Source organism: Sus scrofa, chromosome 13, assembly GCF_054392235.1.
Source record: "Sus scrofa isolate SSC_HxYL_T2T_F1_AM1 chromosome 13, Sscrofa_HxYL_maternal_Yorkshire_Landrace_v2.0, whole genome shotgun sequence".
NCBI classification, from domain to species: domain Eukaryota; kingdom Metazoa; phylum Chordata; class Mammalia; order Artiodactyla; family Suidae; genus Sus; species Sus scrofa.
The window spans coordinates 223,526,796-223,553,738 of NC_139395.1; the positions used below are offsets into that span (position 1 = coordinate 223,526,796).

At 53.1% G+C, this 26,943-nt stretch overlaps 1 protein-coding gene across 27 annotated transcripts in view; it reads left to right on the forward strand.

Moving 5' to 3' along the window:
* The window catches only part of PCBP3 (poly(rC) binding protein 3), a 199,706-nt gene that overhangs the window by 104,666 nt on the left and 68,097 nt on the right, over positions 1–26,943 (forward strand). For 2 of the 27 annotated variants that reach the window (XM_084992339.1, XM_084992349.1), the window contains exon 3: positions 19,356–19,437. The exons of the other annotated variants lie outside the window; for them this stretch is intronic. The gene's annotated coding sequence lies outside the window, so the exon portion shown is untranslated. The remainder of the gene's footprint in view (positions 1–19,355; positions 19,438–26,943) is intronic. 27 annotated transcript variants of the gene reach the window in all.

The window sequence follows — 26,943 nt, forward strand, 5'->3', positions numbered from 1 at the left end:
GGAGTAGTGCTGTATCTTGGCCTTGTTAACATGCCTGTGATACTGCCACAATGAAAAGGGGTGTCGTAGGAATAGGCGAAGTATCTAGTAAAAAATTAATATTGAAAAACCAAGAAATCTTTTCAGTTGTGTTCTGGAAGTTGATTGTGTTGACTTACTTTTGCATCTTTGACAGTGAGATTTTTTGTGTTTTTCGGTTTTGGGGCTTAATTTTTCACTGACTCATTTCCTTGTCTGTGGTTGCTTAATTTTGGCTCCCTAATCTACCAAATTCTGCCAGTGTCTTTTTTTATGACTCCTAGAAATTATCTTGTTTTCATCAGCATTTGTGAATTTTAATTTTTCCTCTTGCTACGGCTTGAAAATCCTGATGAGTTTTACCTTCAGCCTGACGTCTTCTGTCCTACCGTGAAGGTGTAGGTGGAACTTGCCGGTGGGTCCTGGCTCCGGCTTTAGTGGGGGCTAAAACTTAGTAACAGAGCAGCTGGTAATAGTTCCAGCTCCTAGCTAAAAGCAAATGAAACAAAAATGTCTTGAAAAGGCCTTAGGATTATGTTTCACTTTATTCTTAAGAGACTTTTTGAAGTACTTCTCAACGTTCTGGGTGGACAGGTACTCTTGGAGTCGGCAGAGATTATTCTGCTGTCTGGCTGCTGTGGCTGTGGAGAAGCCGTCGTGCAGTCTGAACGGTTCTCACTTCAAGGGATGTTTGAAAGCCTGGTGGCTTTGAGGCTCTTCTCTGTCTTTGGCGTCACATGGTCTCATCACGAAGTGTCTCTGTGTTTATCCTGCGTGGCAGTTGTCTCATTTTTCACATCAAGGTTGTTCATGCGTAATTTATAGAGTATAAAAGTCCGTGTTTTAGGGGCACAGTGCTTTGCGTTTTGCCAGCCATCGTCGGATACTAGCTATCCGCATAATCGTAGCAGAGAGTATTTCTCCCAGATTCCCTCAAGCCCCTTCTCCCTTCACCTCAAGCCTCAGGCAGTCGCTGATCTGCTTGTTGTGTCTGGAGTTTTATGTCCTTGGAATGTTGTGTAAATGGAATCACAGCGTGCAGCTTTGTGTGTTTGTTTTTTTCTTCGCTCACCCGTAGGCTCCTGAGATGCATCCACATGGTCGTTGAGTCACATTGAATGAATGCAGGGCAGTGTATCTATGCATCCGCCGCCAGAGGGACACTTGCAGGTTTACAGCTTCAGGGTCAGGAATAAACCTGCTGGAAAGTGTCTCACATAGGCCTTTGTGTGGATGTGTGTCCTCGGTGAAGAGGTAAAGCGAGGAGTGGGTTTTCTAAGCCACTTTGTAAGAAGCGGCCGAGTTGGCCCCTTAGTTCCTGCCCCCTTGTGCACATTCCCACGACATCTGCTCTTGAAACGTTCACTCTTGACATCAGATTTTAAAATTTTATTCTGTCTCGTGGGGGTACAGTGGTATCTTAGAGTTTTCATGTGCATTTTTCTGATGACTGATGATGTTGAACATTTTTCCTTATATTTATTTGCCATCTGTCTGTCTTCTTTGGTGAATTGGCTGTTCAAATATTTTGTCTGTTAAAATTTTGCACCATTTGTTTTTATTGTTACTGGGTTGTGAGGCTTGTTGTGTGCTCTGGATACCAGTCATTTATCAGATGCATGTTTTCAAATATTTTCTCCCAGAGGGTGGCTTGAGTGTTTATTTTCTCAATAGTGTCTTTGAAAACAGCGGCGTGCAATCTTGATAAAGTAAAATTTGTCCTTTTTTTCCTTATATAGTTTGTGCTCTATGTCGTAGTCCAAATTCTATGCCTTCCTCAAGGTCGCAACACGTATTTCCTATGTTTTCTTCTAGAAATTGTACAATATTAGGTTTTACATTTTGGTTACTAAGCTATTTTTCCACCTCTGATCCATTTTGAAAAATGTGGCGCAAGGTACAGGCACAGTCCTTTTCCCTGTGGATGTGCCTTTCTTCCAGCGTGGTCGGCTGAGGACTGTTGCTTTCTCTCCTGATTGTCTTTGCTCTGCACCAGCTGACCATCTATGGGTGCCTCTGTGTTCCGTTTGATGGCTTGATGCCTGTCCTTCCGCCAATACCGTGGTGTTTTGGTTGTTGCAACATTAGAGGAAACCTTAAAATCAAGTTGGATGAGTCCTCCAGGGTTAGTCTTCTTTTTCAAAATTGTTTTCCTATTCTAAGCCCTTGGCTTTTCCATATAAATTTGAGAAGCAGTTTGTCAATTTCTGCAGAAAAGACTCTTGGGATTTTGACTGGAATTGTGTCAGATCTAGAATCCATTTGAAGATAATTGGCATCTTTTTTGAGATAAAATTCACATATCTGGCAGTCACCATTTCAGAGTGGAAAGTGCAGTGGCTTTTGGTGGGGTCACGAGCTTGTGTGTCCATCACCCCTGTCTAATTCCAGAGCGTCGCCATCACCCTGCGAGGAAATTCCGTACCCGTGAGCAGTCACTCCCTCTCCATCCATCCTTCCTCCCAGCCCCTGGCAACCACCAGTCTTCTTGCTGTCTCTATGGAGTTGCCGGTTCTGGACATTTCATATAAGTGGACTCGTGCATATATCACCTTCTGTGTCTGGCGCCTTTCACTAGCTTAGCGTTTTCACGGTCCGTATGTAACGTAGCATCTTTAATGCTGTCTTCCTTTGTGGGACTAAATAATGCTCCACTGAGTGGATATGCCGCATTCACTTTAGCCAGCCATCAATTGGTGGATATTTGAGTTGTTTCCACATTTTAGCTATTATGAATATTTACATATAATTTTTTGTATGAATATATGTTCTAATTAATTATTGGGTTTATATCTAGGGGTGGAATTGTGGGGTCACGTGGTAACTTTTTGAAGAAATACCAAACTGTTTGCCACTGTGGCTGCACTATTTGATATTCCAACCAGCAATGTTTGTGTTTCAGTTTCTCTGTATCACTTGCTATTTTCCAGTTTTTTGGTTCAGGCCATCCTAGAGGGTGGGAAATAGTATGGTCAATGCTTACTGGCCATTTGTATATCTTTGGAGTAATGTCTATTCAAATTCCTTTCCTACTTTTTAATTGGGATGTCATTTTCTTGTTGAATTTATAAATTCTGGGTACTAGACCCTTAGGTATGTAATTGATATAATTTTTCTATCATTCTTTGGGCTGTCTTTTTATTTTCTGGGTAGTGTTCTTTGATACACAAAAGTTTTTCATTTTTATGAAGTCCAGTTTATCTGCTTTTTTCCTCCATGACTTGTGCTTTAGAAACTTGCCAAATCCAGTGTTAGGAAGCTTTTGCTCTGTTTTCTCCTACGAGTGTTACAGTTTTAGCACTTACCTTTACGTTTCTGACCCGTTACAATTTAATTTTTGTATATGGCATAAATCAAAAATCCAAATTCATTCTCTCGCATGTTGATATCCAGCTGTTCCGGCGTGGCTTTTTAAAAAACCGCTCCTTCCCAGCATCCTGATTGGAATTTGCTTGGCCGTAGATGTGTGGATTTCTGTCTAGACTCTCAGTGCTAAGCCATTGTCTATGTGCATATCCTTATGCTGGTGCTACAGTCTCAAATGCCGTAGATTTGTAGTAGATTTGAAATTGGCAAGGGCGAGTGAGTCCTTCAACTTTGTTCTCCTTTTTCAAGATTGTTTTGGGTATTTGGATATTCTTTTTGGGTTTTTTTGTTTTGCAATTCCATGGGAATTTTAGGATCGGCTTGCCCGTTTCTGTAAGAAAGGCAGACACTTGGCAACGACTGTCTCGAGTCTGTGAGTGACGTGGGGAGTGCGGCCTGGTGGAGACCACGCGGTCTTCCGCTCTAGGCGCAGAGGACGTCTCGACGTTCATCTAGGTCTTCCGAAATGTATCTCCACGGCGTTCTTTACTTTTCACAGGACCAGTCTTCCATTCTTGGTAAACTGTCTAAGTGTTGTTTTCCATTCTGTTGTAAGTATCATTGTTTTCTTAATTTCATTTTGAATTTTTCTTGGTAATGTATATAAATACAGCTGATTTTTAGATATTGAGCTTGTATCCTGCAGCTTTGCTGAACTTGTTTTTTAGCTCTGTTCTTTTTCCAGAGGCCAGTCCCTTTACTGGACTTAGGGTCTCTGGTGTCATGTCGACTAGAGGTGGCGACAGTGGACACTCCTGTCTTGTCTTTGATCCTGGGGGAAAGCATTCCATTTTCTCACGGTTGAGTATGATGATGGTTGTAGGTTTTCCATAGATGTCTTTTATCAGGGTTAGGAATTCGTTAAGAATTTTTATCATGAATGCTTGTTGGATTTTGTCAAAGCTTTTTCTACATCTATTGAAATAATGGTTTTTCATTTTTAATCTCTAAAAATGGTAAGTTACGTTGGTTGATTTTCAAATGTTGAGCTAACATTACTGGGTCAAATCCTACTTAGTTATGATGTATTATGTAAAGGGATTTTGTTAAGGGTTTTTGCATGTATATCCATGAGGGATTTGGGGGTGTGGTTTTCTTTCCTTGAAATGGCTTTTTGTGGCTTTGTTGTTGCTATAATGTCGACCTCATAAAGTGGGGAATGTTCCCTCCTTTTTTTTTATTTTCCAGAGGAGTTTGTGTAGGATCGATATTCTGGGTTTCTTAATTGTTTACTGGGATTTTCCATTAAAGCCATTTGAGTGTGGCGTTTTCTCTGTTGGAAAGGTTTAAACTCTGGATGTGGTTTCTTTGTTACAAGACTCTTCACTTCTTTGCAAAGCTCCAAGTTCCTACCTGACAGCCTCACGCTTCTATGGGAACGGCTTCCTTTCACTTTTCATGTTGTTATCTTGTTTGGTGCTGCTTCTGCCACGTCTTCCTCGTCTTCAGAAGCCCCACTTAGAGGACGTCAGACTCCCCTCCTCTTACTTCCCGCCACTTTCCTTCTTTTCCAAACTCACCGTCCTGCTGTGGTCCTTCGTGCAATCTTTCGTGATTATCCAGAAGGCAGCTCCCAGACACGGAACAAGATTAACCACGAAAGCAAGGCGGAGAGACTTGCAGAGAGATGGGAAGGCACAGCGGGATTCATTGTGTTCAGAAGGAGAAGAGAGGGGTGGGGGAGAGGCGGTATTTGAGGAATTATGGCTAACAGTTCTCCAGAATTGGTGAAAGCCACGTCGCACAGTTTCAGAAATCCTAACTACTGCCACTCAGGTGAAGTGCAGAGCCATCTGTGTCCAGGCAGGTCGTGCCGAACCTCGGAAACCCTAAAGGCAAGTGAAAGGTCTCGAGGCCGTCCGATGGCTTTTAACTGCCCCAGCGGAAACGGGACAGTGGTTGATCTTCCCTGTGGTCGGAGAGAGAAAAGAAAACCCCGGCAAGCGGTGTTCATGGAGAAGCCGCTCAGTTATGAGGACAAAACAACCACCTGTCGCAGAAACAAAAACTGAGAGGACTTGGCACCTACAGGCCTTTGTTCCGAGCATTTCTAGAGGATCGACTTCAAGAGGAAAGAACATTTTCCTACGTGGAAGTTGTGAGATTTAGGAAGAAAAGAAAAACAGGGAAAGTTGCATCTGTGTGAGTTAATCCAAACTTGCGTCGACTCTTCGGAGCAGGGGGGCAGCACATGTCCCGGGGTCAGCCACAAAGGCTGGAACTAAAATGCGGGGCCGGCCCGGCAGGGAGGGAGCTGCAGGGTTTTAGGACAGGGGCTGCCTGCATGGAGTGTGGGGGGTATCAGGCTTGGATAAGTTAGAGGCTCCTGGGATCATTTTTAGGGTAAGAAGTCAAAAGAAAAAAATTACAAAGTGGTGGCGAGAAAATCTCAAAGGCAGCAATAAAGGAGACATCAGAGAAATAAGAGAAGGAGAAAACAGAACAGAAATGGAAGCTAAGTCAGACAGACCGAAGGTTGCGTCGGCGGCAGCGGGCCCCGTGCCTCCGACGTGCGCCCAGAGACTCCGGCTCTGGCTCGGTCGCGGTCAGAGCCCGCTTCCCGTCCCTGCGCCTCTGCAGTTTCATCCGGACGCGGGCCTCTGGGCCTCTGCGCTCACCCGTCTGGGCCTCGAGGACCTCTTGGGCATGGCTTCATGCTCTCGTTCTCCTCTTCCTTTCAGTCTGCATTCCAGAAAGTTCCTCGGCTTCGGCTTCTTTCCACTTCGTTGTGCAGCGTGTCCGTGTACGCAGCCTGTGTCCTAGGTCTGTCGGTCTTTGTTTCGACGGCCGTTCCCCGCCCAAGGCGCCTGCTTGTGCCTGTGTCTCTCCCGTGCGCGGAACGTCGTGCCCGTGGCCTTGGCGGTTCTCAGGCGACCGCTCTTCTCTTGGTTCGCTGGGCCCTTCATGACCCTGCTTTTCTCCCGGTGTCGGTTCTCTGCGGGCAGACAAGCTTTATTTCGAGAGTGCCCGTCCCTGTCCCTGGTGACTGGTGGACGTTGAGGCCCCAGGCGGCAGGGGGGAGGCTGGCTGGCCCGGCGGGTCCCGAGCCGCCCTGCCCGTCTCCCCCGGCGGCCTCTCCTGGGGCCGATGCCCCCGCAGCCCGGCGGGAAGTCGCCGCGCCTCCTGCTTCTCCACTGACGTCACCGTGGAGCCCACCCGCGTCCCTGACTCGGGCTGCACTTTGGGCTCTGGTTCTCCTTACGGCGACGTCTCCGGCGACGTCTCCGTAGCGGGAGAGCCTCTGCTTTCCTTCTACGTGCTTTTCTGTGGCCGTGAAACAGGAGCTCACACCCAAGTGGCTTCAACCCAGTGCGCATCCCCGCAGAGCGGTCGTGGGTCCGGAGCCTCGGCGGGCTTAGCTGGTGGTTCTGGCTCTGGGTCTGTCATGAGGGGGCAGATGTTGGCCACGCCGTGTCCCCTGAAGCTCGGCTGGGACTGGAGCCCCGCTTCCAAGCTGGCTTCGTCCTGCAGCCTCAGGCGGGAGGCCTCAGCTCCCTCCCCGCAGGCCTCTCTGCAGGCTGCTGGGTGTCTTTCTGGCGAGCGTCCCCCCACCCCAAAGCGAGTGCTCCACAGGGTGGAGTGAGGAGGAAGTCACGGGCTTTTCCAGCTGCATTTTGGGTTGTGTTTGTGTATTTGTTTGTTTTGTTTTGTCTTTTCGGCTACCCTCGCATCTTGCGGAAGTTACTGGGCCAGGGATCAAACTCGAGCCACAGCCATGACAACGCGGGATCCTTAATCAGCTGTGCCACTAGGGAACTCCTCCACCCTTGTCTTGGATGTCCCGCGGTGTCCTCCTGCGCCACTGCGTCCTTTACGAGCGTGGACGAGTGCCGTCCGTCCTCAGTCCACTCTTGGGGGGGGGAACTGCCCTCTGCCTCCTCCAGGGAGGCCTTTCCCAGAGCCTGCCCACGCGGCCGCCCCGCCGCCCACAGTGCCCTCGCGGTCTACGGCGTGTGAGTGTAACACCATAGCCCGAGCCTGAGCTTTTTCCGCGGTTCATTATTTTGTGATTCTTATTATTGTCTTGTCTTTTGTTGCAGGCTTTTGTTTACATAATTTCATTGAAAAACCAGTATGGGTCTAACTTGCCCTCTTGCTCAGTGTGGAGTCTGACACGCTGTTCCTCACGTGCCCGGCCAGGGCCCTCTGGGGCAGACGGTGCTGCAGCAGGCGCCCAGGCTTGCTTCCCTCCAGCCCGTGGCTCAGCTGGAGAAGAGCAAGGGCACTTCTCTTATTTCAGGCACATTTTGCAGCCCCGTGGTCGAGCGCCACCGCGCTTCCCTCTGTCTGACTTGGACAACGTGTCGGATGATCACTTTCCTCAACACTCACGTGCTTCCGGCCGTGCTCTGATCACACCTGGCCCGTGGGGGGTGCCGGGCGCAGAGTTTCCTCACCTGTCGAAGCTCCGGGAGGGGACGCAGGCGCCACCGCCACCGCCATCGAGGGCTGTCTGCCCGCAGATTTGTTTCTCTCTCCTCTTTATTTCCGCTCTTCCTCCCCAGATGCTCTCTGCCAAGGGCATCCGGAAGCCGTGGAGGGAAGGAGGCAGGGGTACCTGCTCAGCGTTTGCTCCGGCCCACGGGAACCGCTTCCAGGGCTCTGCCCTGGGGGGCGGCCCCCTCTGCTGGAGCCTCTCCGCACTGACTCCCATGGCTCGCGGTGGCCGGCTCGGCTCTGCCTCTGGCCGCGAGCCCTGCTGACTGGGGCCTCTGCACCCACCACGGGAGGCGGAAGGGCCTGCTTAGTGTCTCCAAGCTGAGGGCCACCTGCCAGCCCTTGGGGCTGTGGGGCGGGGCTGGGCCGCAGGCGGGTGGCTGCGCGGAGCGGGGCCCAGGAGCAGCCTTGGGTGCGGCGCCCTCGTCCCTCCTTCCCTCCATCCCTCCACCCCAGCCGCGTTCTCACAGGAGCAGAGAACACGGGTCTCCCCTGAGCCCTCATGGGGCCTGGCTTAGTTCAAGGAGAGCGACGGCAGGCAGCTCTCCACTTCCAGAAGCATCCTGGTGCTCTGTGGGCGCTTGTGCACCGGCGTCCCTGGGGCAGCCCCTGGCAGTGGGCACAGCCTCTGGCCAGCGTGAAAGGCCGGACGGGGCAACTGACGTCCTTCAACCTGAAGGTGCGTGGGCACCAGGGCTCTGCCCGGCCCTGGGGCCTCAGGGCTCAGGGACTTGTGGGTCATTTCAAGCTGGTTCTTTCTTTAAAAATACAAATGAGAAGGCCAAAACCAAGTTAAATGAACAAGAACAACAAAAACAGTAATAACAAGAGTATTACTACTACCATGTGTCAGGCACTGTGTAAAAAATATGTATAGGGAGTTCCCTTGGGGAGCAGTGGGTTAAGGATCCAGCATTGCTGCAGCTGTGGCGCAGGTTCCATCCCTGGCCCCAGGAACTTCACCTGCCGTGGGCGTGGCCAAAAAAATATGTATACATATATCTACCCACCTACCTATCACCTGTCTACCTAGGTGTATATAAAATACACCTACCTGCCTGCCCACCTCTCATCATTCTGTCTGTCTAGACATGCGCATACTGACAGAAGACTCACTTTTGATTCCTTTTGCTTTATTGAGCCCTAATTCACATAAAGTAAAATGAACCATTTAAAAATGCATGGTCCAGGAGTTCCCGTCGTGGCGCAGTGGTTAACGAATCCGACTAGGAACCATGAGGTTGCGGGTTCGGTCCCTGCCCTTGCTCAGTGGGTTAAGGATCCGGCGTTGCCGTGAGCTGTGGTGTAGGTTGCAGACGCGGCTCGGATCCTGCGTTGCTGTGGCTCTGGTGTAGACCGGTGGCTACAGCTCCGATTCAACCCCTAGCCTGGGAACCTCCATATGCCGCGGGAGCGGCCCAAGAAATAGCAACAATAACAAAAAAAATAAAATAAAAAAATTAAAATGCATGGTCCAGTGGTACTGAGGACGCTCACAGTGTTTTACGGCCACCACATGGCCACCGCCCCAAGTAAAACCCTGTGCCTCTTAGGCAGTCACCCTACTCTTTGCCCCAGCCTGCCTCCTGCCTCTGCAGGTTCCTGTTCTTGACATGCGTACGGACAGACTCATGCAGCGTGTGGACTTGTGTGTCTGGCCCCTTTTACTTGGCGTGCTTTCGGGGTTTTCCAGCTGTGGTGTCTGTCAGAGCTTCACACCTTTTTACAGGTGTATAATATTCCATCGTGCGTTATGATTCATTGCAGGATATTGAATATAGTTCCCTGTGCTATATAGTAGGACCTTGTTTATCCATTCCTATATAATAGTTTGCATCTAATAATCCCCAACTCCCAATCCTTCCCTCCCCTCTCCCTCCCCCTCAGCAACTACAAATCTGTTCCCTATGTCTGGGAGTCCACTTCTATTTCACAGATAGATTCGTTTGGGTCATATTTTAGACGACATATTTAAGTGACATCATAGGGTATTTGTCTTTCTCTGTCTGACTGACTTCACTTCGTATGGTCATCTCCAGGCCTATCTGTGTTGCTGCAAAAGGCATGTTTTCATTCTTTTTATGGCCGAGTAGTATTCCATTGTATATGTGTACCACATCTTCTTAATCTGTTCCTCCCTCGATGTCCATTTAGGTTGCTTCCTTGTCTTGCTGTTGTGAACAGTGCATGTATCTTTCCGAGGCCTTGCTTTGTAGAATATGCGATTTTGTCATTTTTAAATCTTTTGTTCATAAGCTCTTGTTTGCTTTCTCTGAAAGCGCACGGCAGGCCGCTGGCTAAAGTCACCTGCGTTTCTCTTGTACACACTTCTCCACACATGCTCTTCTTCTGCGTCCTGCTGGTTTTGTGTTTTCTTTATGTGGCAGATTTTTTCATGGCTTCGGTGTTTTTCTGTTTGCTCCTCGCTGAAGGAGAAGTCAGTCAGGCCTGTCTCACCTGTGCCCCGGGTGTGTGGCCTGAACTCTGCAAGGCCCTCGTCACTGCCTGGGTCCTCCCCTGGGTCCGTGGACTCTGTGCTGCGTGACAGTCCTCTGGGCTGGGCCTCACGTCGCGTGGAGCGTGGAGAGCAGGCTCTGTGGGCTCAGGTTCCGACGTGGCTCCATCTGCCTGGGACTTGAGCCCCCAGCCTCTAGCATGCTGCCCTTCTGGAAGGACTTCGGAGAGGCCTCAGAGCTCCAGCCACCCGTGCTGGCACCGCAGAGCTGGCGGAAGGGTCTCCAGCGGCCTGGCCTCGAGTGTCTGTGGTCCTGATGTCTTGGCTTGTGTCCTCAGAGACCTGGGAGGTGGGGAGTGAGAGGCGTGTCAGGCCACAGCCTTCACTGCTCCCCATCCCACCCCCTGTGTCCCCCACCTCCACCCCCATGTCCGCCACCGCCCATTCCCCACCCCCATCCTCCATCCCCCGTGTCCCCCACCCCCGTACTGGCCCAGGCCACTTGTTCCTGGCTCCAGGTCAGCAAGGCCGTCTGGGGGCAGGACCACCCCTTCTGCTTGACGCTGCTGCTCCGTTGCCCTGAGCCAGGCTTGAGGTTTTGTGATGCTAAAACCCATGCTCACGGCCAGCAGACGACGCGCTTTGAGGCCAGGGCGAGGGGCTGACTGCTGATGCCACCAGGCCCCGCCTGGAGCACGTGCTGGGGCCTTGAGGAAGGGGAGAGGCTTCGGTCGGGGTTAGGCCCTCAGCTGTGTGGCGTGGTGGTGGCTGAAGCAAATGGCAGCTTTGAGCACCTCCTGAGCAGCCACTGTCCCGAACGGGGGTGGGGGCATGTCACTGGAAGAATGTGACCGCCGCAACAACCGTTGCTGGGGCTGACTCCGCCGCTGTGCCAGGCTCAGAGCACGGCGGGGAGAATCGGGAGCGGCTGGCCCGCCAGGTCCCCCGAGACATCATTGTCTGGGTTACAGCGTGTGGCTCCGACCCTGGAGAAGGCGGTGTGGATGGGAAGGGGCGGGGGCCCGGGGCGGGGGACAGAGGGGCTGAACACAGCGAGCCCGGGGCCCTGGTCAAGACCAAGGGCCCAGTGTGGGCTCGGGGTGGGGGGGGGGAAGCGGGCTAAGGACGCCAGAGGCGGGGCCCGAAAGGCGCGGGGTGCCAAGCCCAGGGCAGCCCAGGTGCTGAGGGCACCCAGGCGACACTTAGGATCGCCATTCGAGTCTTAGGTCTCACAGTCCCTCGAACGATTTCAGGTGGCACCTTCATTCCCTCCGGTCAGCATGTTTGAGATGGTCTTGGTATTTGAGGAGGGGCCAGGGTGGTGCCCGTCCCATGCTGCCAGTGCTGCCGGTGCCGCGGAGCGCGGGAGAGCCCGCGTGTGCCGTGTGCCAGACGCGCGTTCTCACCAGACAGCAGAGACTGGGTGAATTGCCCCAGAATTTGCCCCTTCCCCTTGGTTTTATAAGAGACTTGAGCTCTTTAGGCTAAGGAGTCAGTTTTTTTTTTTTTTTTTTTTTTTTTTTTTTAAGATTTGCATTAGTCTCCAGGTATGAGCTAGACCAGGCCGGGTGCAGGGCCTCAGGATTGGAGCAAGCACGCCTCCCCCGGCCGAGCCCCGGGTCTTGTGTTCTCTGGGGGGTCTGCCTTTATAAAGGCAGAGGTCACGTTCCCCTCACGTCCCCTTGGGACATACTTCTGCTTCTCCCCACCTGTTCCCCAGGCCTCCAGGGCCTGGAGGATTGTCCCGGGAGGCGGAGCAGGGGCAGCGGTCACCCACCAGCACCGCCGGCATACAGGCTGCTTCCTAGGCACCTCTCTCTAGGCCTCCTGTCCAGGACCAGCTGTGCCAGGATTGGGGCGCAGAGGTGGGTGATGCTTGAAAGAGGCTCTCCTTATGTGCAGGTTCACGCTTGAAATGCACACAGAGCACCTACTGTGATAGAACCGGTACGAGCTGTAACATAAATGTAAATGATTTTGGATCACCCAAGTGTGTCTCTGACCATGATGGACTCAAACTAGAAACCAGTAACAGAAAAGAATCTGAAAATCCTCAGTAAAGGACACATTTCTCAATAACCCATGGGTCCAGAAGAAGCCCCCCCAAATGAAAATTACGTATCTTGAAAGGAGTGAAAATGAAAGCCTAGCATCTCACACTACTCGAGACGTAGCTAAAGCAGCACTTGCGGGAAGCGTGGCGTTTCCAGACACCTTGTTAGTAAAGAGAAAGTGTCTCGAATTAGCGTCTTCAGCTTCCACCTTAAGGAGTCGGGAAAACACCAGCTTTAAAGTAAGCAGAATAAGGGGGGTGGTAGGAGTCACAGCAGAAAGTAATGAAAGGTCAGCTGCAGGCAGCAGTGGAGGCGAGAAACGAAAGCAGAGGGTGGTGGTCTTTGAGAGCATCCGGCCCCCAGCCCCAGGGAGAGCGGGTGCGCTCTGAGCCGGCCCGCGGAAAGAAAGCACCAGAGCTAACCTAAGTGGAGATGGATTGTCCTAATTTCCCTTTATTTATTTATTTTTGCTTTTTAGGGCCTCACCTGTGGCATATGGAGGTTCCCAGGCTGGGGTCCGATCGGAGTTATAGCTGCCAGCCTACACCACAGCCACAGCAACGCAGGATCCGAGCTGCATCTGCGACCTATACTGCAGCTCACAGCAACGCCGGATCCTTAACCCACTGAACAAGGCTAGGGGTCAAACCCACATCCTCATGGATACTAGTCCAGTTCGTGACCACGGAGCCACAACAGGAACTCCCCTCTATATATTTAAACATTGAATTTTTATTGTGAACCACCTCCTCTGGCTCTACTAGTGAATTTTATAAAACACTTGAAGAAATAATACCAATTCTACGTAAACGCTTCCAGAAAATTGAAAAGGAGGGAATGTTTTCTAAATCATTCTGAGCCCAGTGTCATCCTATAACAAAACCAGGCAAAGGTATTAGACATAAGGTAACTGTGGGCAGATGTCCTCATGAATATACATGAAAACTTAACAAGAAATTCCCGTCATGGCTCAGTGGAAACGAGTCTGACTCGCCTCCGTGAGGACGCGGATTCGGTCCCTGGCCTTGCTCAGTGGGTTAAGGGTCTGGCATTGCCCTGAGCTATGATGTAGGTCGCAGACGCAGCTCAGATCTGGCGTTGCTGAGGCTGTGGTGTAGGCCGGCAGCCACAGCTCTGATTTGACCCCTAGCCTGGGAACCTCCACATGCAGCAGGTTTAAAGACAAAAAAGAAAAGAAAAAAAGAAAACTTAACAAAATTTTAGCAAATCAAATACAAAGTACAGAAAAAGTAATTGATGTTTATCCCAGGAATTCAATGTCTTTTACCTTCTAAAATTAATCAACGTAGCTCACGGTGTTAACAGGGTAAAAACAAAACAGTGTCATCTCAGTATATGCTCCAGAAGCATTTGCTAAAACTCAACAGCCATTCCAGACCAGACCTTTCGGCGAAGCAGTGAGAGAAGGAAGCCCCCACGAAGGGCGTCTGCGACAGCCACAGCCAGAGTCGCGGTAATGCCGCAAGACGGAGTGCTGCCCCCGCCGCACACAAGGGTGAGGCAGGGAAACAGGCCTCGGCTTCGAGTAAATGCTTTCCAGGAGATTCTCGCCAGGGCAATAAGAAATAAGGGGCCCTGAAATTGGAAGGGAGGCAGGACAGCCGTCTAATCTCAGTCCCCAGGACTGTCCATGTGGCACGTCCTGTGCTCAGAAAGAGGCTTCAGAGATAAGTTTAGCAAGAACATGAGTTACAAAAGGCAATCATATTTCTCTATACTGTCAGTAAATATTTAGAAATTGAGGTGTTTCTAATAGCAAACCACTGCTAAAAGGAGTTAGGAAGGCAAGGCAGAGAGAGCCCCATCGCTCACGGCTCAGGATCAGTATCGCTGAGATGTTCCTTCTCCTCACCTCGGGCTCTGGGTCCAGCGGCGCCCGAGTGCAGGTCCAGCAGGGCTCTTGGTAGGAATTTGATGGCGAACACTGCTCGGTTCCGTGATTTACTGTAAGCCACAGTAATCCCAATAGTGTGACCTTGGGGTTAAGACGGACAAGTAGGTTGGTGGATCGGAATAGGAAGTCCAGAAATAGACGGATGCATAGATGGTCATTAGCGTTCAGCACCAGTGCCAAGGCAATTGAGTGGGAAAAGGACCCGTTGTGTCCCAAAAAAATGGTGCTGGAATAATTACACATCCAGGTGCAGAAAAGAAAAGAAAAAGACCTCTGATCTGTATCTTCTACAATGTATCAAAATTGGCAAAAGTAGATCCGAAATCTAAAATTCTAAACTGTGAAACATAAAGAACAAAACATGATGTGTTTTTTGTGGCCTTGAGTTAGGCAAAGTTTTCTTAGTTATGATAATTAAAGCATTATCCATAAAAGAAAGAAGGTTATAAATTGTAGTTGATTAAATTTAACATTTTTTAAATCTTCTGTTCTCCAAAAGAGAGTGTTAAGAGAATGGAAAGACAAGCCTTGGGCTGAGAGTGTACCGGAGTGTACATGGGACTCTTATTAAAGTGCAGTACTAAGGAAACGACCAGCACAACTAAAAGGATTTGAGAAAAGATGTGAACTTCCACTTTACCCAAGAAAATAGGGGAATGGAAAATTAGTACCCGAATAGAAGTTCAGCATCCTTATTCTTTGACTAAATGCAAATGAAATTCACAGTGAGATACTGTTTGGTATCACGCCAGGCTTCGGCCAAGGTGGAGGACATCTCATCCACCGTGTGAGACTAGAAGACGGCGCATTTGCTTTGGAAAACGTTTTGGCAGTGAAGCCAGGAAAGCTAATGAAATACACACCCAGCGGCCGTTCCAGATGAGGTATTTACCAGAGAGTGATGAAGGCATATGTCCATGCAAAGCTTTGAACAGGAAAGTTTGCAGCCATTTGTTTTCAATAGCTGAAACACCAGAAACATCTCAAATGTCCATCCATAAATTAATGAATGCACATACTGTGGCCTATGGTCCTGCAGTGACACTGAGGAATCTCAGAAGAATTATACTTAGTAAAGGTAGTCAGACCAAAAGTATATATACTATCTGATTCTAAATGAACTTGTCGAGAAAGCCAATTCTATAGCATGAGAAAGCAAGCCAGTGGCTGCCTGGGGCAAGGCGGTCGTTGCAGAGGGGAGAGAGGCGTTAACTGCAGACGCTGCGGCAGATGTCGGGGTGAGCCTGGTCATTATCCTGACGGCGGCGATGATTTTGTGGGTGTGTGCACGTGAGGAAACTCTGCAGCGTGTACACTGAGCTTATGTACATTTTATTATGTGTCTGCTATATCTCGAAGCTGATTGACTGTTTTGTTTTGCCCAGAAGAAAGCAGCACCCCTTTTGGAGCAAGATAACATTGTCCAGCACCTAAATTATTTTCCACCACAATGTTCAGTGTTTAGTGAAAAATTAGAAACAGGACCAGTGAGCAAAACCAAGAGATAAAACAGATGAGAAATAGAGCTCCAGATGACACACAATTGCACTATCAGACAAGAACTGAAAAATAACCAAGACACTTGTCTTAAAAATAGAGGGATAGACATAAAAATAAATGAAAATGGAGAATTTTAAATGAAACCATGATTTATAGAAAGAACCCTGTGCATCTCGAATTTAAGAACGTGGGCTCTGAAGTGAATGGCCCACGGGGTGTGTGTCCCTGAGGACCCCGGCTTGGTGAGTCGGGCAGCAGTTCAGTGCAGTGCGGCTGCACTGAAGTCCCGAAGAGAGACGGAGGGGTGCTGCGGGCGGAGCCAGAAGGTCCAGTGTCATGCAATGAGTCTGGTACATGGCTCTGAGCGGAATTGCTGCATCATTGCTTAGGCTTTGCTGGGTTTTTTCACATAGTTTGTATTCACAGCAGCAAAGGCAGACTTCTTCACATTGTGGCTGTCTGGGCAACCACCTTTTCCCATAACTGCTCTTCAGAACGCCACCAAGTTTTAGAGAGCAATAGCTTTTCCCCCCTCTGTACAATGACTTTTTTGCCCCAAAACAAATTGTTGTTGTCGTCGTTGTTGTCTTTTGTCCTTTTAGGGCCATACCAGCGGCATATGGAGGTCCCTAGGCTAGGGGTCTAATCCGAACTATCGCTGCCGGTCTACGCCAGAGCCACAGCAACGCCAGATTCGAGCCGTGTCTTCGACCTACACCACAGCTCACAGCAACGCCGGATCCGTAACCCATCGAGCAAGGCCAGGGATGGAACCTGCAACCTCATGGTTCCTAGTTGGATTCGTTTCCACTGCACCACGACGAGAACTCCCCCAAAACGAATAAGTGAAACTACATGGCGTGATATTATAGCACTATGGCTTCAAAAAGGGACATTCACCAGTTCCTTGATACAACCTTTTCCATCGGAAAACCCAGAGCAAGTGTCCTTGTGCACAGTATCCGGCTGAGCCCCCAGCAGCCTGTGAGAGGCTCAGAGGGCCCCTCCTGCCGCGTGGCTCCTGGTGTCTGTGTCCACGTGTCTAGGCCCGTCACACTGTGCTGAGGGTGCTGCGCTGGGCAGGTAACTGTTTGTGAAAGCACTCAGAGTGCCAACAGCCATGAGCCTCCGCAGGGGTTGTAAAGTGGCGATGAAAAGAGTGCAGAGGTAAGGATGTGCCTTCCGGAGGGTGACCTCTGCCCTGCGCTCCTCCAGCCCTGCGCCCTGCGCCCTGAGCCCTGCGCCCCGCGCCCTGCGCCCTGGCAGGCCCCGCCCTCCCAGCTCCCAGCACCGGCCTTCCCCGCGTCACGTTGGTGCGAGTGCAAACTCTGCACCCTTCCTTCCGAATCCCGTATGACTTCTGCAGATCTGTTTTCTACCTGGAAGAATTGTTTGGTTTTCTTTCGTCAGGGTTGAGGGCGTACTAACTTTTCTACTTGTAATAGACGGATTTTCAGAACCAAATAATAGCCTCAGTGGCTGGAAGGTGTTTCAACGTTCCCGTTGCTCCTCATCCTTGCCAGCACTTGGCAGGGGATTTTGCCAGACTGTTATATTTCAGGCCGTGTGGTGGGCGTGTGTTTGCATCTATTTTTGGCTTTAATTTGCATATCTTTGATTACTATGAGACTCGGTACCTTTTCAGTTTGCTTATTGGCCGTCCAGATCCCTGCTTTTATGAAGTGCTTTTCTTAGTGTTTACCCATTTTCCTATTTATGTCTGCATCCTTTATGAGGGAGAGCGATCAGGCTGGTCCCAGATGTTTCTACGGCAATTTTCACACTAGATAGCAGTGCAGCAAAGTATATAAAATCTTTCGGAAAGAAAGGATTTTCTTAATAATACATTTTCAGACACATAAGCACCCAGGGAAAAGCGATGCTTACGGGCCCAGCTGCAAGAGCGCCTTGGAAATGGAACCAGACGCTGGGACAGCTGAACAGAGTAAGGGGTGAAGGGTCAGAGCAAGGCCGGTGGGGACCCCGCATGCCCGGGGCCCTGGGAGACATGCGGGACCAGGTCCTCGGGTCGCAGACCTTCCTGGGGCGGCAGCGGCGGTATCCACACGGTGACCCGGAGGAAGCGGGAGCGTGGGCACGCGGAGGGCCCGAGAGGGCCAGTCCTGCGCCTCCTGCTCTTCAGGCCACCTGATCAATACACAGAGGCCGAAGAACTTCGTTCCCAGGTCTCAGCCAAAGAATCAAAAATAGCTAGATGACGGCTCACAGCGGGTGGGGAGGGTGCGACGTGGTCCCTTCTGAGTCACCCTTGGTGACTCGTCACTCATCCTCTTCAGGGACAGAGGCCCCGCGCAGCCGCCGCCCCCGCCCCCAGGTACAGGTACTCAGTGCAGGTCCCCAAGAGCCCCTCCCCGAAGGTGTTTACAGATTAACGTCTCAGGCGGGGAGACCCACGAGGCAACATTGTTCATCCCTCAAGGGGTCAGAGACCAGGGCGTGTGAAACCGTCCAGGGGCGGCTGGAGGCGTTGCCTCCCCGACTTGATGAGATGTCGCTTTCAGAGCCCTGTGTGGCGACAGTTTCAGGTTTTTGAAATGTAAAGTGTACGTGTTTCACTGCTCAGGCCAAGGTACCTCTGAATGTGCCGATTCCAAAAACCCCGAGATGTCTGGAGGCTGAAGAAGAGCGTCCGGTGCAGGACAAGACCGCGTCGCCTCCCGCCTGTGCTCGGAGCGCCCCGCGAGGGTAGCTGTGACTGTGAGCTTGGAAATAGGACGTTTGTTTAATTTTTTACTCTTTATGCTTAAATATCTGTGGTTGTAAAGAGTGATGAAAACCAACTAAGACCAAGAAGAGTTTAAATAGTTGTTACTGACAGTATCTGCATGCATTGCCAAGTTCACGTCCACCTCGGGATGTGTGAGCGTCATGCAGTCGTCGGAAGCGGAAACCGGAGGGAATTCAGCCACTACCCTGGCGAACTCGGCAGAGCAGGCAACGTCCTGACATCGTCACTGCTCCTACACAGAAGGGACACAGACTGCAGTCACCTAAAATTCTCTAAAGAGCGACGAGCCCTGCGTCTCCCTCCCACCCCCCACGAGAGGCCAGCGGCCTCCCTGGGACTCAGCAGCCCCGCAGCCCTCACAGCCCTGCCCCTCTGTGAGTGCTGGTGGCACCTGCTTCCTACCTGTGGGAAGAGTGCGGACGAGAGCAAACGTCAAGGTGCTTAGACGTCAGAGCCCTTCAGAATCGTTCGCTTCTCTTCCTTTCAAAGACTCTGCATGTTGTCATAACCCGGCCCGTGTTTCTGGAACATGGCTCACTGGCCGGGGTTAGGGCCATGACGGGACCGGGAGGTGTCATCTGAGGGTGGTTTTCCTGCCACCTGCGCTCCGAGGAGGAGCCTCCCCGGTGGCTGTCGGCGGCGCTTGGCTTGGCAGGGGGTCCGCAGCGCGCAGACACCTCTGACGCTTCAAATGCGTCACCAGGTTTTTCAGTGTATTTCTGTTATGACACCGGCTAAAGGAAGCCACCCAGGTGCCGCGCGAAGCCCCAGGTGTGCCAAGGCCCGGGCCCGGGCCGCGCCGGGCCGTCCGCCTTGCTGAGCTCATCGGGTAACGTGACGCTTTTTCCTCCTTTTTGGTAGATGGACTGTGTCCTCACCCTCGGGGGAGCAGGTGGGCTGGCAGGACAGGCGTCCACAGGCCGGGAGAAGGAGACACTCCCAGGTACTCTCGTCTACCCCGCTGGTCACCTGCCCGCCCGGCCCTGTCCTGTTGCCGCCAGTGACTCACCTGACCCCGCCTCTCCTGGCCCGCTTTGCCACCTGTGCCCTGCCTGCGCCCAGCCTCAGTGCCTGTCGTTGACCCACCTCAGCCTGGATCTTGCCCTCCTCCCTCCCCGACTCGGGGCCTGGTCCTCACTTCTCGTTGCCCCCCTTGCTTGACCACGTCTTTGGAGGTTCTCAACCCTGAGTTGCACCCCGACCCCCGTTAACCTCACTCGGCCACGGGCGCGTCGAGAGGGCCCCGCCGGGGGCGAGCTCCCACCTCTCGGACGCAGACCTGCTTCTTGTCTGTGCGTTTCCTTCAACAGGGTCGCGCGTAGCGCACTGAGAGAGACCACCGGACTCTCGGGGACGTGGAGGGGCGCGTGCGGTGAGCGTGATGTCTCCCTACAGAAGGGTCACACGTTCGCTGGCCACATGTGTTCTCTTCAGGTTGGAGACACAGCGGGGTGATGAGATGCTCCGGCCTCAGATTGACTTTAGGAATGACGGCGAATGGGCTGCCGGGGCGGGTGGTTGTCAGGTGGCGGGCCGAGCACACCGCGGGCTCCGGGCCGGGTCTGGACCGGGGCAGGGTCGGCTCCCTTGCAAACCCGGATGCCTCTGTTCCCGGGGCGGGCCTGCAGGCCGGAGGATCCCGACGTGCAGGCCTCGGTGGGTGGAGGGCAAGCCGGGGCGGGCGGGGCGAGTGTGTGCGCGTGCGTGCGTGTGCATGCGTGTGCGCGCGCGCACGTGTGCACGCGCTGGGCCGCCTCGTGGTCACTGGAACGTCGGGGTTGGCCTTGCTGAGAAGGTGGCCTTTGGGTAAAGGCGAGGGAGTGAGTCCGGCTGGGGAAGAGCCTCCGGCACAGGGAACGGCCCGCGCAAGGGCCGCAGGCGCGGCGGCGGCTGGAGAGTGGCCGGGCGCCGTGGCCGGAACAGGGCGCGAGGGGCCGCGGGGCCTGGGGCGAGCTTTCCCTCGGGTGGGGCGACGGCCGGAACCGCAGAGCGCCCGCCGCCTGGCCTCCGAGAGAGACAGACGCTCACCGCCCCGGCAGGAAGCAGGGCCCCTGAGAGGAGGCTCTGCCTGCTCCCTCGTGAGACCAGGTGACAGGGGGTGCGAGGCGCTGGTCGGGCCGGTCGGATTGGGGCTGTTTTGGAGGAAGAGCCAGTGGGAACCTTTGAGAGGGTAGACGTGGTCTAAGGATGGGGACGGCGGCGAGGACGGCCCACCTCCAGAGCGCGCGTCCCTTGGGCGCTGGTTGGCCTCTGGAACGGGGAGGTGAGACACGGCCACGCAGACGCCTGCTGAGTGCACAGTGGGACAGGGGGCGCACTGGAGGTGTGGCGCCCACAAGGGGGTGTCAGTGAGGTGGAGGAGCCTGGCGTGGACCCGGGGGTCTGCCCGCAGGACAGGAGGACGACCTCACGGGGCCGGGGACTCCAGGGCTGCTGTCTGGGGAGGCAGAGCTGGGCTTCATGCGGGTCGTTGGCAGCTTGAGCAGCGGGTGGCCCGGGTGGGACACCAGCAGAGGTGGTGCACAGCGGGGAGAAGGGCAGGGAGGGGTTGGGGTGGCGAGGGTGGGGGCAGCGGTGCCCAGGCTGGGAAGCCCCGGGTGGGAGCCGAGAGCCGTCAGGGCAGAGAGGTGGGTGTGACTGTGTGCCACCCTGACGAAGTGCCGGCATCACCCGTCCTTGACCCCCAGTAAGAGATGACGCGGCGCACGAGGTTTGTGTGGGGGCGTTTGGGAGGCCGGGGCCCGGCTGGCCCGGAGCGCAGAGTAGGGCCGGCACGCTGTGGCCGGCGGTGTGAGCAGAAGGGGCTTGTGTTTTCCTGGTTCTCTGCAGCCGCCTGGGGGAGGCGTGGGGTCGCAGAGTTAACAGGCTGTGGCTTTTGCCAGGAGGCACAGGGACAAGTGAGGACGAAGGAGCAGAGCAAAGAGCAGATGATGGGGACTTGGCAGGGGGACGGGAGAGGGGCGGGCCTTCCCGCGGGAGGAGCTGGGACAGCGGAAACGGCAGGTGGCCATGGTTAACATTTTATTCAACTGGGTGGCAGTCGTAAATTAATCTCTATCGAAGTAGAATCTAACTTAGAAAAAATTTAAAAATACAACCGCCTTTTCAAGTTAGAGAACAGTACTTGGTTTCCATGGGAACTGCCAACCATTTAACTAGGGCAAGTGTTACGTGGTGACACGGGGTAATTACAGACAACAGGGAAATTGCAGGGTACATTTAAATAACTGCGGAGTGGCTGTGGGCTTGGCTCCCGCCCCCGAAGCCAGGACGCGCTGTTTCCGGCTGCCGCCCAGCGCCTCCCTTGGATCCCGCGCGGGGCAGTGCCCGCTCCCTGTCCAGCCCGCGGGGCTGAGTCCCGCTCTCCTCCCTCTCTGCGCCGGGACCTCAGGAAGGTTGCCCCCAGGCCCACTTTATCTGCACCTCTCCGGGGCACCCAGGGCCAGGCCAGGAAGCTGGTGGAGGCCACCCATGGGCCCCAGGCCATGTCTGCTGAGGTCAGTTTATCAACCCGAACTCAGAAGGACGTTTCTAGACTGTTTGTCGGGTGGCTATGAAAGGGTCCTGAACAGTGTCAAAGACAGTAAAATCAGGACATGAACGAGTCTTGCGTGGATTGGAACAGGGCACCTGAGAACACGCATTTGCTGTCACCTGTGCCAGAGGCCCCCACAGACAGAAACTTCACCACAGCTGCAGTGATGGAGATTCGTGGTGTTTGAGGGAACAGGGACGTGCGGTCTGAGCCTCAGACTTGGCTAATCATTACGAAGAATGAAAACATCACGGAAGCCACGCGGAGAGGCCCGCGCCGTGGGAAAGTGTGAGAATTCGCACCCCCGGCTCAGAGCCAGTGACCATGGCAGGCAGGTCAAACTGCCCAAAAACAGAACTCTGGGCATAGCCAAGAGCTGTCATGCATTTGAGGACAGCCAGCAGCAAGAGTGAGACGTAGCAAGTACAGCAGAAGGACACGTCCCAGAGAAGGGTTCATGGTGCGAGAGGACGGCGTCCATGGGGGACACGGGGCTCCCTCAAAAGCGACGCTGGAGCTGTTGGCAAGAAAGGCATCAGAACTGAAGCTGCAGGGATGGGCTGAGTAACAGAAAGGAGATAAAGAAGGACTCAGCGATTGGACAAATAAAGGTTATTCCGGAACGCAGGCCTGTAGGGCTGAGAGGTGGCGAGTGTGAGAGAAGGGGGTGAGGCTGGCGAGTCTGAGAAGCTCCCGGCTGTGTCGGCAGGGGTGTGGCGAGGAGAGAGCAGAGAAGGCCGCGGAGCTTATCCTGGAAGAAGCCTTCTCAGGGCACAGAGGCGGTCGGGCTGGCGTGCGGAGCACGGGGAGTGAGAAACCACAAGGGCCGGGACTCGGGGACAGAACTCCAGGACACAACCAAGAGACAGCCCCCAAACGGGCAGCAGCAGGAGGAGCAAAGGTCTGACTATCAGCTGGCATCGCATTTCTCTATGACGGACGTGTGTGTTAAGAGCTCATTGGACCAGTGTCTTCCGAGTACTTGAGGAGGAAGGTTCCAAACCTGGGTCTGAGGCACAGCCAGCGTCTCAGGGAAGGACGACGGAAGGGTGTTTTCAGACAGTCAAGGGCTCGGCGGTCTCCAGCCTCAGCCCTCAGACTGCGACGCAGTGAGAAGGGACAGCCCTGAAAGGTCTGCGCTGGCTGCCGCCAGCGAGGTGGCAGGAGGGCCCGGCGTGAGCTGGTGCTGTGTGAGTGTGAGGAGGCTGGCATGCGAATTCTAGCAGCAGGTGGAAGACGTGACCTGTGTACGTACACGGTGATGGGAAGGAGAAGAGGGGCAGCTTCTTCAACGTCACGTCTTTTTCTGGGGGGCTGTGTCGATGCCCCTGGAGCCCACAGTCTATGGAGGTGCAGTTAAAGACGTTACCAGTTTTCAGGAGCCACCGGCCCTAGACGCAGATTGTTCCACTTCAAGTCTTGTGGAGGAAAAACTCTGGAACAAAGACAACCTGGCTCAGTCTCCAGAAGGAGAGTGGAAGGAAGCCATTAGGAATCAAAGAAAATGTACAAGCAAGATGCCACGTAGGTGTTAGTTCAAACATATGTGACGTTTCCCTACTACAGGGTGAAGCTAGATTGTCTTCAAAATGACCCAGAAACAGAAAATGTATTAATTAACAGAAAGGCTACTAAGCAATTGCTGGTCACCGGAAAGCAGGCCTAGCAACATTATTTTCAAGAAAAAGATAAAAAGCGTTAAAGGGGACAAAGGTACTTCATTCTGATAAGTCATAGTCCTCTAAGAAGATCTGATATTCATGCACTTTTATGTACATAATTACGTAGCTGTAGAATTTACGAAGGAAGCCTTCTGCGAATCGGAAGTGGACAAATCCAGTACCCTGATGGGGCACTTTAATTGAAAAATCCAGAAGACAAAAAATTTCATATGGTCATGAAGAATTTGAATAGCCTTCTTAACACACTCAGTTTCAAACACAGAATGTACTTTCCAGCCTTCCTTCTTTCCCTCCTGCCCGCCCTCCCTTTCTGTTTTTTAAACACGCCGGGACCGTTCTCGAGCACGGCTACCGGCTACCGTGCATGCGACGCGAAGGAAAACGCTCTTTTTCGATGGTGGAAGGTCATCAAGTACAATCAAAATGGAAGAATCAGTCCTAAAGCAGGACGAAAAGACGCCCAGAGCGGTATGCATCTGGGATTTAGGAATGCCCTTAATTGAAAGCGTCAGCTGTGTAAGAGGTGAGAGGATACTGGGCATCAAAACAATTCTTAGGAGGAGGTGGTGGAGAGCCAGAAACACCTACACTGTATGAGACAACCCCATGGCTCTAAATGTTGGTGAAGGAATTCCAAGATAATTCAAGACAAAGAGGGAAAATTTCATGAAAAGGCACGTAGAATTGCACGCCGAAGAATGTGAAACGTGGCGCAGGAAATGCTGGGCAGGACGAGAACGCGAAACTCTCAGCAGCTTTGATCAAGGGGAAAGGCAAAACTTTAACACTTGTGTCACCAGAGGCAGGTGTAACTGCAGCTGCGCAGGCTATTCAAACGTTCAGATACAGCTGTTTACAACTCTGTGAGACAGTAATTGCCAGAGAAATGGGCATCGGTGAGGTTGCCGCATCTGACGCAGGCAGCCTGGGTCGGGGCGGAGGAGGCGGCGCTCCCACTGGCGGGTCCCAGCACCTCGAGAGGAGACGCAGGTCTTGCGGCACCCACAGTTTCAGAGACTAGAAAAAGCCACGAGTTCCCTCATCATCGCGGGATCGACCTTGGGTGTAAAACCCTGCCAGTCATCTTAGAGTAAGCTGTAGGCACCTCCGCCTCCTGGAGGCAGATGTGCGACCCCTCGGGACGATGCGGCAGCCTGAGCTCGGCGGTGCTTTCGGGGCCCAGCGCCTCCGTCGTCTGGGGTCTCTGGAGCCGTGGTCTGGAGAAGTGCGGCCGGCCGGCCACCTCCTCCGGGCCGGCCCGCTGCCCGGGCTTCTCTGCTTGTCCCCTCCAGGTGTCACTCTTACGGAATTCCTCTCATTGCTTTCTTTGCCTTTTGACTTTTAAAAATGTTCTCTTCTATTTCCCTCTGCCGTGTTGATTCACTTTTGTGTGCCTTCTAATTTCATCTTGATTTTTGAAATATTTTTTTTCTATTTCCTATTCTTTCCTGAGCTCTGGGCCCTCAGTGTTGAGTTTTTCTCATTCTGATTTATTTTTTTCATGCATCATTATCTTAATGCCTTTTAATCAATTTAAAGATATTAGATTATAGGCTTTCCGGTTTTGTCAGCGTAGCTTATGGTTTCTTGTCAGTGGGGATGTTATTTTCTTATCTTCTGTTATCTTAAAAAAAAATTTCACGTGGCATTTGGCTTCACATGAAATTTGTTTTCTTGGACTTTTAGGAAGGAGAGGTGTTGTTTACGGGAGCGTTTCTAATTTCGCAGCTCTAGAACGCCCTCTTCTGTTGGTTTCGTGAAGGTGAAATTTGAGCACTTCGTGCGTGCGGTTAGAGCGTGTGTGTGGTGTGTGTGGCGGGCAGGCGGGGCGGTGCTGCCGCAGGGCCCTTGGGAGAGGCCCCGGGTCCCTGCCGTAGGTGCCCTGGTCTTCATCGTTGTGCTCTGTCTGCCCTCGTGCCCTTGTTTTTAGAAACACACCCTGAAGGATTTGGGGTCAAGGAAGGTGCCGCCTGCTCACCACTCCTGGACGCTGGGGATGGAGCGGGAGAAAGGGCGCGTGCGTGGCCGACCAGCGGGCCTTGGTGTGAAGGACGGGGTGGCGGATGGGGGGACAGTGAAGGACACGTGGAAGTTATTTGTGATGTTCATACAACTTCTCTCAAGGTCTGACAATATATCCCAAGAAAAAGTTGTCAAGTAAGTCAGCAAAATGAATTCCTCCGCGGAAAACGCCTCTGCCCCCTCCTCTGGACAGGCCCCCCCACGAGACTTTGAGGGGGGGTGACGCGGGCAGGGGCCTGGAGGGGCCCCGTGGGCTGAGGTGGGGGCACCAGGCACCTGGACCACCACAGGGCTGCTGGAGCCAGGCTTTCTCTCTCAGTTTCTCAATACTTCCCTCATCTGGAATTTTTAATTAAAACAGAATGAATGCCTGAGAACATAATAAAATGTCTGAGAAGAGCAAGCAGCATCTCGAAATGACTGCAGTCTGGGAGCCCGGGAGGCCAGGAGGGTGGCCCTGTCCGTTTTCCTGGCGCAGAGCCCCTCCTGTCCCCAGCTTACCTACCAGTCACCATGTGTAAACCAGCTGTGACTCCGCGCCACCCTCTGTGCACTCGTGGCAGGTGCCCAGAGCACGTTTCTGAACATGGCTGGAGCAGCGTGGGTGGCCGTGCAGCATGGGGGCCTGAGGGCAGGGGCGCAGAGGGGGCTCAGGAAAAGCCGGCCTTCCTGCTCGCACTGAAGCCAGAAGCGTCCCAGGCTGAGGAGAGCAGGACGCAGGCACCACGTGAGCCCGTGTGAAGGGGTGGGATGTGTCCTTTTGGGGCAAAGCAGGAAACGGGCCAACCCGAGGGAGCTGGGCTTCTGCGGCCGAGGACCTGGGGGTGACTCCCCGGGCACGTGGGCACATCTGGGGCATGTGCCTGCTTTGTGCTCAAGAGGTTCATCCCGAGATGTGGGCTGGATGGTGGCCTTGTGGCCCGCTGCCCACCCTCACAGCCAGCCCGGCCTGCCACACGTGCCGGGGCTGGGGTCCAGCAGGGCCTCCCTCGTCTGCCGTCCACTCTCCCTGCCTGTCTGGCCCCGAAGTCCTTCTGGAAGGCTGAGGTCCAGGCCCAGCGCGTCCCTGTCCCCACACCCACTCGCCTGACCCCGGGAGGTCCACCCGCCGTCTCCCATCCTCACTGCTGGTCTCGGTCACAACCCGCCCTGGGTCTCACTGCTGCCCGAGGACAGTGGTGCCCTGTGTGACATCAGCCTCACATGGCCT